The sequence below is a fragment of the Schistocerca cancellata genome, chromosome 10 (assembly GCF_023864275.1).
Source record: "Schistocerca cancellata isolate TAMUIC-IGC-003103 chromosome 10, iqSchCanc2.1, whole genome shotgun sequence".
NCBI classification, from domain to species: Eukaryota; Metazoa; Arthropoda; class Insecta; order Orthoptera; family Acrididae; genus Schistocerca; species Schistocerca cancellata.
Window position 1 is genome coordinate 64,160,861 of NC_064635.1, and position 15,953 is coordinate 64,176,813.

Consider the following 15,953-nt stretch of genomic DNA (forward strand, 5'->3'; position numbering starts at 1 on the left):
GTGTGTGTGTGTGTGTGTCCTTAGGATAATTTAGGTTAAGTAGTGTGTAAGCTTAGGGACTGATAACCTTAGCAGTTCAGTCCCATAGGATTTCACACACACACACACACACACACACACACACACACACACATTCTCCGCAGGATTCTTCATAATGAACTGAATTTTCACCCGTGTAAACTGTTCGTGGACCAGCAATTGTCAGTACGGAACAATGTAACACGAAGAACATCTTTTGAAGAAATGCTTGCAACCATACCCTGTGACACAAATGTGTTTTTTTCTGATGAGGCACAATTGCACCTCAGTGGGTGTATAAACAAACAGAATATGCGGAACTGCAGGCAAATTCACCAGAGGAAAAATTTGGAAATTTGTGGTAATCTACTCTGTAGGAATCAGCATGGGTTTCGAAAAAGACGATCGTGTGAAACCCAGCTCGCGCTATTCGTCCACGAGACTCAGAGGGCCATAGACACAGGTTCCCGGGTAGATGCCGTGTTTCTTGACTTCCGCAAGGCGTTCGATACAGTTTCCCATAGTCGTTTAATGAACAAAGTAAGAGCATATGGACTATAAGACCAATTGTGTGATTGGATAGAAGAGTTCCTAGATAACAGAACGCAGCATGACATTCCCAATGGAGAGAAGTCTTCCGAAGTAAGAGTGATTTCAGGTGTGCCGTAGGGAAGTGTCGTAGGACCGTTGCTATTCACAATATACATAAATGACCTTGTGAATAACATCGGAAGTTCTCTGAGGCTTTTAGCAGATGATGCTGTGGTGTATCGAGAAGTTGTAACAATGGAAAATTGTACTGAAATGCAGGAGGATCTGCAGCGAATTGACGCATGGTGCAGGGAAAGGCAATTGAATCTCAATGTAGACAAGTGTAATGTGCTGCGAATACATAGAAAGAAAGATCCCTTACCATTTAGCTACAAAATAGCAGGTCAGCAACTGGAAGCAGTTAATACCATAAATTATCTGGGAGTAGGCATTAGGAGTGATTTAAAATGGAATGATCATATAAATTTGATCGTCGGTAAAGCAGATGCCAGACTGAGATTCATTGGAAGAATCCTAAGGAAATGCAATCCGAAAACAAAGGAAGTAGGTTACAGTACGCCTGTTCGCCCGCTGCTTGAATACTGCTCATCAGTGTGGGATCCGTACCAGATAGGGTTGATAGAAGAGATAGAAAAGATCCAACGGAGAGCAGCGCGCTTCGTTACAAGATCGTTTAGTAATCGCGAAAGCATTACGGAGACGATAGATAAACTGCAGTGGAAGACTCTGCAGGAGAGACGCTCAGTAGCTCGGTACGGGCTTTTGTTGAAGTTTCGAGAACATACCTTCACCGATGAGTCAAGCAGTACATTACTCCCTCCTACGTATATCTCGGAAAGAGACCATGAGGATAAAATCAGAGAGATTAGAGACCACAGAGAGGCATACCGACAATCCTTCTTTCCACGAACAATACGAGACTGGAATAGAAGGGAGAACCGATAGAGGTACTCAAGGTACCCTCCGCCACACACCGTCAGGTGGCTTGCGGGTATGGATGTAGATGTAGATGTAAGGTCTGATGCTAAGGTCATCGGTCCCTAAGCTTACACACTACTTAATGTAACTTAAACTATCTTACATTAAGGACAACACACACAGCCATGCCCGATGGAGAACTCGAACCTCCGACGGGGAAAGCCGTGCGGACGTGACAAGTCGCCCCAGACCGCTCGGCTACCCCGCGCGGCATTCACCAGAGGCCCCCGCACTCAGACCGCGTCACTGTGTCGTGCGCCGTATCACAAGTAGGCATCACTGACCCTTACTTTTTCCAGGAAAATCGTCGTGCTGTAACTATGAATTCCGATCGTTTCTTAACTATGCTTCAAGAGTTTTCCCAGCTGCTTTCGAGGCAATACAATTACAGGATACCTTGTTTCAACAAGTCGGTGCCACTGCGCAAGCAGTGGGCGTTACCATGAATTTTTTGAGGCAAACGTTTCCTGGAAGGCTTATGTCTCGGATAGGGGACCTCAACAGGCCCGCAGGTCCGCACGATCGCCGGACTTAGCCCCCTGCGATTACCTTTTTTGGGGTTACTTGAAGTCAAAGGTGTATTGTAACCGTTCCAACACCCTGGAAGGCCTACATAACAGTATTGAGGCTAAAATTGCAAGAATACTAGAAGACATGCTTGAGAGAGTGCATGAGAATTTCAGAAAACAACTGCAACAGTGTGTGGATTGTGAAGGTAGACATATCCCAGGTATACTGTTTAATCCATGTAATTAGAAACTTCCATTATTGTCCAATATGAGAAAAATAAAAAGGTAAGTTTTAAGTGTTCATTATTTTTATATTTCATTCCCAAATCAGCAATTTACCGCGCTCCACCCTGTATTTGCAACTCGTTGCTATTGTAGATATAGGACACTATTAAAACACAAAGGAATTACAGACATTAGCTGCAAGGGAGTATTGACTGAAATCAATGGGGAAAGCTGAAAATTTATGCCGTCACGGGATTCGTACCCGGGTCTTCTGCTTATGAGTCAAATGCTCTTACCACTAAGCCTTTTTTTTTTAATTAGGAGAGAGCCAGATATCCAGCCATATTCACCAATTTTTTTTCCTCTGCGGCATTTTTTTTTTCTTGTTAGACATGTTTTATATTTGCTTCGCGCTATCGACAGTGTGGTAAGGCATGATCTGTAGTACTTCTCTCCACTAAAATAAACAACAAAATTCTTGTTTGAAGTAAAGACAGTGTCTTTTAGGTTCGCAAGATATTTAAATAAAATGTCTCTTCCGAAACGAAAGAGTAGTTCCCTTCCTCTTCTCTTCTGGAACAAGGATATGTCTTCCTTCGGCCGGTGTGGCCGAGCGGTTCTAGGCGCTTCAGTCTGGAACCGCGCGACTGCTACGGTCGCAGGTTCGAATCCTTCCTCGGGCATGGATGTGTGTGATGTCCTTAGGTTACTTAGGTTTAAGTAGTTCTAAGTTCTAGGGGACTGATGACCTCAGATGTTAAGTCCCATTTGAACATTTTTTTTGTCTACCTTCGTAATAAACATATATCTGCTTCTAAAAGCAATGAGCTTCTTCTGCAACGAACGTTTCACCTCTTCTAAAACAAAAAATTCTTCGCTTCTATAAGAAACCGGGCTTCAGATGGGTCAAATGGCTCTAAGCACTATGGGACTTAACATCTGGGGCCATCAGTCCCCTAGACTTAGAACTACTTAAACCTAACTAACATAAGGACATCACACACATCCATGCCCGAGGCAAGATTCTAACCTGCGATCGTAGCAGCCGCGTGGTTCTGGACTGAGGCATATAGAACCGCTCGGCCACCACGGCCGGAAAACCGGGCTTCCCTACTTCGCATATTTCAGTCAGGGCGCCTCTTTCAGATCAGCGCAGATGAGGAGAAGTCCTTTGCAGTAAAATAAATAACGATAAACAAAAGTACTACTGAGAAAGACCATTTGGAAGTTAAGCGAAATACTTGTTAATGTAGAAAAGAATTAGTAATAAAGGGAAAATAAAATAAAGAAATAGATAAATATCTTCCAACATTTTGGGAGGTACCTCCTTCCGATGTCTCACAAAGTTAACAAGCCTGTTCCAGCACTGCACGCAGTACTTTTTTAGGGTTCTGCTGAGGTCTTCACGGCTACGAAGACCCCACCGTACTTCGCCCCCAGCAGCAACCCCCTATTTCGGCATGCTTCTCTCATTTCCTACATCCGTTATCCGATTCCCTTCTTTTCTAAAAGCGTCTGTAACTTGTTCCCAAACGGTTTTTGATGGTTATTTTTACTGCATGTTTTGTAGTATTGTGTTTGTAAATATTGATTATATTCCAGGCTGTTACTGGCGCCTTTATTGTTAATGACATAGTGAACGAAATTTGCAAGCAGCCACAAGATTACGTTATGTTTCTGTTGATGAGACGTTTAATTTTGCGGCAAAACTATGGTATTAATCTTTATGTCTCGGCTTCAGTCCTTATTATGAAGGTTATTTGTTTCCTTACATTATCCCAGACAGTTTTGTTGCTGTTGCAGATGAAACGATGAACGATAGAGTCACTGCATTACATTTCTGCCACACGTTTTCGTTACTTAAACCTATAGATAAGATCTGTCATTCGTGCAAACGATGTTAATTACAACCTGATACCACGCTCCTTGTACGTATGTTGACAAGACTTCGTTATGTATATCGCGCCAGATGCTTTTCCAGTTTTGATTCGGATACTTCAGTACCATTGTATTTCGCTTTTCGTTTGTTGAAAGACTCTAGGTATACGTGTCGAAAGCCGATGAGATTTAAAAACGAGCTCATTTTAGTTCATGTGGCACTGCAGTAGAGTCAAGCAAGTAATGTCAGTCATTGGATATCCTCCTAACTTCTAACAACGACTCCGAAATCATCGACTGAAGCGCTGCTAGCTCGACTTTCAAGTAATATTGTTATGCCCTCTAGCTCATTATTCAGTCAGTGCAAGAAAGCTTCTAAAGTTCCGATAAAAGCATTGATAGTGGACATCCCCGCGGGATACTATTTTTAATCTCGAAAAGCCTTGTATAACGACCACTGATTGAAACTTTTGTTATTGTCTCCCTCAGCAGCCTTCTTAAAACAACAAGAAAATTTCCGTTAAAACCCATGTGTATCATTGTATTGAATAACTACGCATGGCTGACCCTGTCTAAGCTTTCAAAAAATCAATTAATGCAGGACCAGCTTTTGTTGATGTAGTCGAAAACACTCCGATTATACACGTTGTTGTTGTTGTTGTTGTGGTCCTCAGTCCTGAGACTGGTTTGATGCAGCTCTCCATGCTACTCTATCCTGTGCAAGCTTCTCCATCCCCCAGTACTTACTGCAACCCACATCCTTCTGAATCTGCTAAGTGTATTCTCCTCTTGGTCTCCCTCTACGATTTTTACCCTCCAGGCTGCCCTCCAATGCTAAATTTGCGATCCCTTGATGCCTCAGAACATGTCCTACCAACCGGTCCCTTCTTCTTGTCAAGTTGTGCCACAAACTCCCCTTCTCTCCAATTCTATTCAATACCTCCTCATTAGTTATCTGATCTACCCATCTAATCTTCAGCATTCTTCTGTAGCACCACATTCTCTTCTTGTCCAGGCCATGTTTAACTTCCATTCATGGCTACCCTCCATACAAATGCTTTCAGAAACGACTTCCTGGCACTTAAATCTATACTCGATGTTAACAAATTTCTCTTCTTCAAAAACGCTTTCCTTGCCATTGCCAGCCTACATTTTATGCCCTCTCTACTTCGACCATAATCAGTTATTTTGCTCCCCAAATAGCAAAACTACTTTACTACTTTAAGTGTCTCATTTCGCAATCTAATTCCCTCAGCATCACCCGACTTAATTCGACTAGGTCTACCTTCCATTATCTTCGTTTTGCTTTTGTTGATGTTCATGTTATATCCTCCTTTCAAGACACTGTCCATTCCGTTCAACTGCTGTTCCAAGTCCGTTGCTGTCTCTGACAGAATTACAATATCGTCAGCAAACCTCAAAGTTTTTATTTTTTCTCCATCCATTTTAATTTCTACTCCGAATTTTTCTTTTGCTTCCTTTACAGCTTGCGCAGTATATAGATTGAATAACATCGGGAATAGGCTACAACCCTATCTCACTCCCTTCTCAACCACTGCTTCCCTTTCATGTCCCTCGAGTCTTATAGCTGCATTCCGGTTTCTGTACAAATCGTAAATAGCCTCTCGCTCACTGTATTTTGCATCTGTCACCTTCAGAATTTGAAAGAAAGTATTCCAGTTAACATTGTCAAAAGCTTTCTCTAAGTCTACAAATGCTAGAAACGTAGGTTTGCCTTTCCTTAATCTTTCTTCCAAAATAAGTCGTAAGGTCAGTATTGCCACACGTGTTCCAACATTTCTACGGAATCCAAACTGATCTTCCCCCAGTTCGGCTTCTACCAGTTTTTCCATTCGTCTGTAAAGAATTCGCATTAGTATTTTGCAGCTGTGACGTATTAAACTGATAGTTCGGTAATTTTCACACCTGCCAACACCTGCTTTGTTTGGGATTGGAATTATTATATTCTTCTTGAAGTCTGAGGGTATTTCGCCTGTTTCATACATCTTGCTCACCAGATGGTAGAGTTTTGTCAGGACTGGCTCTCTCAAGGCCGTCAGTAGTTCTAATGGAATGTTGTCTACTCCGGGGGCCTTGTTTTGACTCAGGTCTTTCAGTGCTCTGTCAAACTCTTCACGCAGTATCGTATCTCCCATTTCATCTTCATTTACATCCTCTTCCATTTCCACAATATTATCCTCAAGTACATCACCCTTGTATAAACCCTCTGTATACTCCTTCGACCTTTCTGCTTTCCCTTCTTTGCTTAGAACTGGATTTCCATCTGACCTCTTGATATCCATACAAGTGGTTCTCTTTTCTCCAAAGGTCTCTTTAATTTTTCTGTGCGCAGTATCTATCTTACCCCTAGTGAGATAAGCCTCTACATCCTTACATTTGTCCTGTAGCCATCCCTGCTTAGCTATTTTGCACTTCCTGTCGATCTCATTTTTGAGACGTTTGTATTCCTTTTTGCCTGCTTTATTTACTGCATTTTTATATTTTCTCCTGTCATCAATTTAATTCAATATTTCTTCTGTTTCTCAAGGATTTCTACTAGCTCTCCTCTTTTTACCAACTTGATCCTGTGCTGCCTTCACTACTTCATCACTCAGAGCTACCCATTTTTCTTCTACTGTATTTCTTTCCCCCATTTGTGACAAGTGTTCCCTTATGCTCTCCCTGAAACTTTGTACAACCTCTGGTTTAGTCAGTTTATCCAGGTCCCATCTCCTTAAATTCCTACCTTTTTGCAGTTTCTTCAGTTTTAATCTATAGTTCATAACCAATAGATTGTGATCAGAGTCCACATCTGCCCCTATGAGTATCCGAAATTGGGCACCTGTACCGCTTGAAAAACACGGGTAAACTACAAAAACATGTAACGAATTGTTGCATTTAAGAATTACTCAAAAGTTTCATTGAATATGGTATATCACTAAAAAATAAGAGTAAAATATCAAACTACTTACCGTGAAGCTATAATGCTTAGGTTGTGTATACTATATACATTATTATATTCATATGTGAGATATTAAGAAAAAATCAACTGCGAGCACGGAACGCGACTGATGCGCTTGGCAGTTATCAGGACACTAAAATCTCAGAAGCACAAGGAGTTCAGCTAGTTTACGGATCACCAGCGCTGTCCAGGGAGCAAATATCCACATATCCTGAATTAGGCCACTATCCGAGAATAGGGCACCTTTCCCTACACATTAGAACGCCAGTTCCGTTTTTCTTTAAGACATCTTCGTGAACAGCCCCGTCCGCTGATCTGAATGGGGAACCATTTTACCTCTTGGGACATCTTACGCAAAACGATGGTTCAAATGGCTCTGAGCACTATGGGACTTAACTTCTGAGGTCATCAGTCCCCTAGAACTTAGAACTACTTAAACCTAACTAACCTAAGGACATCACATACATCCATGCCCGAGGCAGGATTCGAACCTGCGACCGTAGCGGTCGCGCGGTTCCAGACTGTAGCGCCTAGAACCGCTCAGCCACCCCGGCCGGCGCAAAACGATGCCATCATCATTAACTCATATAGTGGAGCTGTATGTTTCTTGGAAAAATTACGGCGGTAGTTTCGCGTTCCTCTCAGCCTCTGTCCAACTAACACAACAAGCCTATGTTGGCTAATATACAAGGCCATACCAGTCGGTCGTTCCGACTAAACTCCGCTGCAACTACTGAGAAGCCTGTTGCTGCCCCTCTTCAGGAACCATTGATTAGTGCAGACTATCTGGTATACCTCTCCAAAGTGTTTCCACCTACGGCATGGCTGTCTATATCAGATCGTTACTGAATACAGAGAACAAGACTAGTCCTGTCGCACTTACCTGGAACCTTGTCTCTGATGAACTTTCGCCCTCGAGGAGAGCGTACAGTCTTCTAGTATTTAAAACTTGTTGGAGAAACTCACACATCTGAGAGCCTCTTCTGTACGAGTACGCTGGGACCTTCGTTAACAGTCTGCAGTTCGACTCCCTGTCGAACGCTACGCGGAAAAAGAGCAAGTTTACTTGCGGAGAGCCGCGCAAGGTGGCTTCGTGGTCTAGGGCGTCTAGTCACGGTTCGCGCTGCTTCCTCCGTCGTAGGTTCGAGTCCTCCCTTGGGCATGCGTGTGTGTGTTGTCCTTAGCGTAAGTTAGTTTAGTTAGTGTGTAAGCCTAGGGACCGATGTGTGGTGTCACCGCCAGACACCACACTTGCTAGGTGGTAGCCTTAAATCGGCCGCGGTCCGTTAGTATACGTCGGACCCGCGTGTCGCCACTATCAGTGATTGCAGACCGTGCGCCGCCACACGACAGGTCTAGAGAGACTTCCTAGCACTCGCCCCAGTTGTACAGCCGACTTTGCTAGCGATGGTTCACTGACAAATTATGCTCTCATTTGCCGAGACGATAGTTAGCATAGCCTTCAGCTACGTCATTTGCTGCGATCTAGCAAGGCGCCATTACCAGTTACTATTGATGCTGTAAAACATGTACCGTCAAGAGCGATGTTCACCATTTATGGATTAAAGTTAAGTATTCCACAACTACGTCCCTTTTTGCTAGTCTAATTTCCTTGACCTGTTCCAGACCTCACGCCAGCCTGCGTGAGCTAAAACGCGTGCCTTTCGGCTTCATCTCAAAACCGGGTTGGCTCTCTTGCCAACCCACAACACGATGACCTAAGTAGTTTGATCCCATACAACCTTACCACAAATTTCCGAATTTTTATCTGCGGAGAGAAGCTTTTCTGCTTCTGAAACAAGATCAGAGTTCAAGGACCAAGTATAAAACTAGACTCAGCCAACAGTAAATGAGCCTTGGAGGCCAAAAATAATCTGCCTATACCGCTGAGTACTAACTGTTCTGGACACAACTAAAGTTCTCCATGATTCAACATAATGATTGTAGGTTTTACGGTATTCATCCTAGCGGCAACTGTCTTATAGTCGCTAATCCCTATATTCGTCACGATGCTTCCTATTTGTCCGTGATTATTTGTTGCTAAGAGGTCAACTATGCTTTCGCAACTATTTCTGACAAAGCATTCAGTACAATTTCGGGAGATGTTTTATGCCTGCCGCCGGCTTTAAACATATAGTTTTTCCAGCATATCGATGGTAGATTGAATTTGCCATCGACTATAGTTGTATGAGTGGGGTACCTATTTGAAATGAGACTCAAGTTTTCTTTGAACTGTTCAGCAACTATATCTTCTGAGTCGGGGGGTGGGGGGGGGGTCTGTAAAACGACCCAATTAATAGTTTAGTCCGATTGTCAGGTAAAACCTCTACCCATACTATTTCACTCGATCTACTTACTTCAATTTCGCTACGAGGCAAACTACCTCTGATAGCAATAAATACTCCACCACCAACTGTATTTAATCTATCCTTTCTGAACACTATTATATCGTTTGAAAAAATTTCGGCTGAACTTATTTCCGGCTTCAGCTAGATTTCTGTACCTATAACTATTTGAGCTTCGGAGCTTACTATTAGGGCTTGGAGCTCTGGTTCTTTCCCAACAGAGCTACAATTTACAACTACAATACCGATCTTTTCTACAACTACCTTACTATGAATTACCTGCCCCCTTTTAGACGGACGCCCTTTCTGTGGTTCTCTGAGGCCCTCTAACCTAAAAAAACTGCCCAGTCTCTTCCAAACAGCCCCCGCCACCCGCTTAGCCGCCTCCTGTGTGTAGTGGACTCCTGACCTATTAAGCGGACCCGGAAACCCACCACCAGATGGCGCAAGTCAAGGAATCTGCGGCCTACACGGTCACAGAACCGCCTGAGCCTCTGATTCAGACCCTTCACTTGGCTGTGCACCAAAGAACCACAGTCGTTTCTGTTGTGGACTGACAAGACAGCCAGTCCACAGTGACGGGTAACCGAAATGCACGCGTACACACACGCCGTCTGGCGTGAGGTCTGAAACAGGAAACGGAATGAATGCTATAAAGAAAAATACGTAGCTGCGTTAATACTTAACTTTACTGCATCATTTGTATACAGCATTCTTGATGATACAAGTCAGACTCTCTCCAGAAATGGTTAATGGCGCCTTGCTAGGTCGTAGCCATGGACTTAGCTGAAGGCTATTCTAACTGTCTCTCGGCAAATGAGAGAAAGGCTTCGTCAGTGTAGTCGCTAGCAAAGTCGTCGTACAACTGGGGCGAGTGCTAGTTCGTCTCTCTAGACCTGCCGTGTGGTGGCGCTCGGTCTGCAATTACTGACTGTGGCGACACGCGGGTCCGACATGTACTAAAGGACCGCGGCCGATTTAAAGCTACCACCTAGCAAGTGTGGTGTCTGGCGGTGACACCACAGTTTCTATCGACGATGCTGCAGATGGTGAGCTCCGCCTTAATCTCGCAAGCGAGACTGGCAGTCTTTACCATTTCCGCTTACCGCCCGAAACCAGAGAGAATCTCCTCCAATCCAAAGCGACACACGTCATTGGTACCGACATTGCAGCTGGCTGCACGCTGTGCTCTTCTTGGCATCCAGAAGCACCCTTTCCACATCCGGAATGACCCCCCACCCCCGGTATGCACACGGAGAGTGCACTGGCTTCCTTCCCCTCCTTGGAAGCCATGTTCCCCAGGGGCCCCATTATGCGCCTAACGCTGGAGCTCCCAACTACCAGCAAACCCACCCTGTGTGAATGGCCAGTCCTTGCGAGCCGAGAAGCTTCCTCTGGAACAAGGTGGACGACCGCATCCAGTTCAGAGACTTCGTCAGCCACAGATAACACCCGAAACCTGTTCGTCAAATGGACTGGGGAGGCCCTACGATCGGCTCCTTGGAAAGTCTTTCTCTGCCTGCCAGACTTTGGAATGGTCTCCCACTCGATCACGGGTGAGGGGTCAAACTCCAGACCTTTTTGCTTCTAGTATTGTGTTCTTTCAGCTGTATGCGTTTACGCCAATAACTGTAATACACCCTGTAGAGGGACGATACATTTCAAACGAAAAAGTGAATTCTGTTTTTTTTAACTTAATACTAATTTTGTGTCATCTGGATCAATATTTAAATGCCGTTGCTACTATACATGTGTGAAATTTCTTAAATATCTGCGATAACTAGGCTGCTTTCGAAAGAAAACTGTCTGGCAAAACAGATGTCTTGCCAAGATCCAAGTTTGATCGAAGTTAAAGTTAGTACTGCTGAATGCAAACTGCAGATTTATCACTTTCTTTTCAAAATGTAGACAGTAGATGCCCATTATAAAGTAGTAGCATTAGAACAACCTCTGACAATGAAGTTCGGTGAATAGTCCTGTAACATTAACGTAGATGAACTATGAACTACAGTTACCTTACTGTCCTTCGAAAATGTCACCTCGCATAACTATGCGCCGCTGAGCTCTGCGTTACATGTCCGGAAAACTTTGCACGAAGTCTTCCTTTGGGATGGTGTTCAAAAGCCGTGTCACGTTTCGTTGTATGTCAGGAATATCGTCAGTTCTCTTTTCTTTCAGAGCGAGTTTGAGTCGAGGGAATAAGAAGAAGTCTGGAGAATTGAGATTCGACGAGTATGATGGATGTTCATGTTGCACCACCACCCTTTTTGCCAGGAATTGTTGGGCGATATTGGCTGCGCATGGGCGAGCGTTGTCGTGAACAAAAAACTAGGAACCTTTTATGTGTACTGGAGTCGTACCCTGCGTGGACGTTGCATGAAACGGGTCAAAATTTCAACGTACCGCGCAGCGTTCAACGTCGTTGCCTCAGGTAGATATTCCTTGTGGATAATGCCTTCACTGTCGAAAAAGGTGATGTGCATCGTTTTGATGCCCGACGAGGTGATGTCGCAGAAAGCCGTTCCTTGTTTTGCTGTTTCGTTTCAGGGTCGTAGTGGAGGCATCAGCTTTCATCCTCAGTGACAATACGGTTCAAGAAATTGGGCGTCGCAACCACCGTTTCGACAAAATCCTGTGAAACCTCTAAATATGTCTGCTTCTGATCGTCAGTCAAATGATGTGGCACAAGACGACAACACGTTTTCCTCTTCCATTAACCCTGGGTAAGGATTTGTCGCACGGTTTCACGGTTCATCTACAGTTCATCCGCTATCATGTGCACAATTAATCGACAGTCGTTCGTGATTAATGTCCTCACTTTCACAATTTTTCGTCACTAACGGCTGTCGCCGGTCGTCCGCTAGGGGGATTGCCAGAAAGTGTTTCCCGGCCTTCTCGAAAATGGGCGAACCACTCGTACACACACTTTATGGGCAGCGCTTGATCCCCTTAAACACGTACCAGCATTGGATGCATTTCTTTCGGTGTCACGCCAATCTTAAAACAAAACTTTAAATTGATCCTTTGCTTGTTCATTGTCCTGTGCTCATTTCAGAAGCAACGCACTAACAACATGTTCAACACGGAACACAGACGATGCTCAACTGAACTACGCTAGGAGCAGGTTGTCAACACCGACCGCTACGCAGGCGCAGCGTTGAGTCGGCAGTGTTGCCTAATCGACCTTTCTGGCTTCATTCACCGAACTTTGTTGTGAGAGGTTCTATATTTACTTGAAGAAATACAGTGTCTTTATGCACAGCAATAAAAAAAGCACAGCACTCCGTCTTCAGGCCACAAGTGGCCCATCGGGACCATCAGACCGCCGTGTTATCCTCAGTTGGGGATGTGGCTAGGAGGGGCGTGTGGTCAGCACACCGCTCTCCCGGTCGTCATGATGGTTTTCTTTGACCGGAGCCGCTACTACTCGGTGGAGTAGCTCCTCAGTTGGCATCACGAGGCTGAGTGCACCCCGGAAAATGGCAACAGCTCATGTCAGCCCGGATGGTCACCCATCCAGGTGCTGGCCACGCCCGACAGCGCTGAACTTCGGTGATCTGACGGGAACCGGTGTATCCTCTGCGGCAAGGCCGTTGCCCATGCACAGCAATAAGCACTTCGCTTTTCAGTGTAAACAGCTCTGGGCAGAATGGTGAACCCTAACATGTTTCTCGAATCGTATATTTACATGTGATTTGCAGTTATGGCTCTTACTTCCGTTCTGTGCCTAATAAGCCCTTGTTTGACATTACTGTAGATCACTATTATAACAGTAAACACAGAAAGTGGGACACCTACATTGGACGTCGCATTCTATCACTAGTAGGGCACTTCCCAAGTGTCTATGACTATCGGCGGATAGTTCACACAGATTCTAGTAAAGTGGCTTTCTGCACTTGACATATGATATTTTATAAATGCTAATGGTTCCCAAGTGCCAACTAAAGTTTTTTCGCACTGTTCCCAGACTTCTGAGGACTACTAGAACCATTGTAAGATGTTTACGCCAAAGTCGCTGTATTTTGATTTTCTACTCATCGTATCTGGCAAGTATTTCCAGTTTTTTCGACGATTCTGCTATCACCTATGATGGAAATGTTAACAGTCCACACTTTTTTTTCTATACAGTTTTTATGTGTGATGTATTGTGTTTCGACATTCGATCTGTCTGAAGTCGGAACAACACAAGTCGGAACAACACTTTCGCTTTCGAACATTTCCTCTGGCGTGTCGTCCCATCACCTCTTTGCAACCGGCAGTTGCTGTTTCTGGCGAAAGTTCCAGTGGATCATTTGTGGCACATCTCTGTCGCTCCGCTTGTAATCAGTCACGGCGACCTTTTTCAACAGACCGAAATACGGTCAGATATTTTATCAGGTTCTTTGGAGAGCCTGCGCTTTGGGTGTTTTACTGATTTCTAGATTCTGTTTGTGATGGCGCTAGTTCTGATGGCTTGTTCCTGTACAGTAAATAAATAAAAAATGTCGTGCGACTAGAGCTTCCCGTCGGGTAGACCGTTCGCCGGGTGCAAGTCTTTCGATTTGACGCGACTTCGGCGACTTGCGCGTCGATGGGGATGAAAGATAATGATTAGGACAACACAACACCCAGTCCCTGAGCGGAGAAAATCTCCGACCCAGTCGGGAATCGAGCCCGGGATTGACATTCTGTCGCGCTGACCACTCAGCTACCGGGGGCGGACCCTGTTCAGTAAAAATCGGTACTTCAGTTTACTTCTATAGAGTTCCATTGGCCAGCCAGACCTAGGTCTTGTATTTACCTGTTTTGTCTTCCACCTTCTCCAAAAACTACCTATGCCATGCTTTGTTGCACCATTTTTGGGCATGTTTATGGGATGTAGAAAACATTTATACAGCGTGAATCACCGAAACTTACATATCGAATGTTGCGGAAATGGAAGGGGCTGTTGATGTGCGGTTTTCGCGGAATGGATTGGTGGTCAGGGGCGCGTATTGTTAGCCAATTAATACATTGTGGCAATACTTAGAAAGTGCGTTTTTTGCACATACACGCACTTGTTTGAATGTAACAGTGCCTGTTGACATTAACAGATTAAAATTAGTGTTGTAAGGGTCTACGGATTGCGCGCAGCCGTACGGTACGTAACACGCGTTCGTCAGCCGACCTGTCTGGCATGATAACAACTTGGTTGGTCAGTAGACGCGCGTCCGGCCGTACTGCGAAGCAGGATACGCGACTGGCCGCCGTCTACAGCGGGCAGTATTAACTAGCACGGCCTCGGGCGCGAATATGTCTCTTTTCTTAGCCCACCATGGAGCCTTTTGATACGAGTGTAATTAGGAGGCCGGCTGGTGTGGCCGTGCGGTTCTAGGCGCTTCAGTGTGGAACCGCGCGACCGCTACGGTCGCAGGTTCGAATCCTGCCTCGGGCATGGATGTGTGTGGTGTCCTTAGGTTAGTTAGGTTTAAATAGTTCTAAGTTCTAGGTGACTGATGACCTCAGATGTTAAGTCCCATAGTGCTCAGAGCCATTTTTTTTTTTTGTAATTAGGACGTCAGACAGAGTGATGATACAAGCGTGTACGTGTTTTATAATCAGCCTTTGTTAATAAAACTGTTTAAACTTACTTCTCGTGTTCGCGTATTGCCGTACTTCAAGGACCGACCGCTTACAAATCCTGACAAATATTTCGTCTAATCTGGGGCAACGACACAAACAGCACCCCCTTAGAGTGTAAATCAGGATGTCAGTGGTGTTTGTTGCAGGATTCAAGCGCTAGTCGTTTATGAAATACCGTACTTTGAAAATTTTACACAGACACTTGTTTGTGACATTCACGCTGTGTAATTGCTAGGTACTGTCTTCTTGTGATTGTTCCCAGTGTACTTGTGTTTTCTTTGCGTCCATTACTATTTGTTAGTTACGGTCCAAAAAGTAGGTCGTGGATGGACGACGGGACTTACTAACGCAGAAAAAAGCCAACATGAATGGAGAGTGTAGCAAGAATGCGGTTCGTTCTTGTATGATGAAACGTAATGCCTCCAATTTTTTTATGTCAAAACCCTTAAAGCTTTCTAAATAAAACAAAGTATATTAACACTCCACATTTTTATTCTTCATGTCTCTATACAGTATTTGTTTCTCAACGTAGTCATCCTGACCATGAACACATTTTTCCCAACGAGAGAACAGTTGAAGAAATATATCTCCGGTGAACAGCCTGGTATGAGTGTGCATAGGACACAATATTTTGGCAAATGACCACATTGCCATCATCAGGTGCGCGGATGTACTGTGTTCATGGTCAGGATGACTACGTTGAGAAACAAATACTGTATAGAGACATGAAGAATAAAAATGTGGAGTGTTAATATACTTTGTTTTATTTAGAAAGCTTTAAGGGTTTTGACATAAAAAAAATTGGAGGCATTACGTTTCATCATACAAGAACGAACTGCATTCTTGCTACACTCTCCATTCATGTTGGCCTTTTTCTGCGTTAGT

The 15,953-nt window shown here is 44.3% G+C and overlaps 1 pseudogene; it reads right to left on the bottom strand.

Moving 5' to 3' along the window:
- Nucleotides 1-12,947: 12,947 nt before the first annotated feature.
- Nucleotides 12,948-13,065, bottom strand: LOC126106969 (5S ribosomal RNA; annotated as a pseudogene).
- Nucleotides 13,066-15,953: the final 2,888 nt, after the last annotated feature.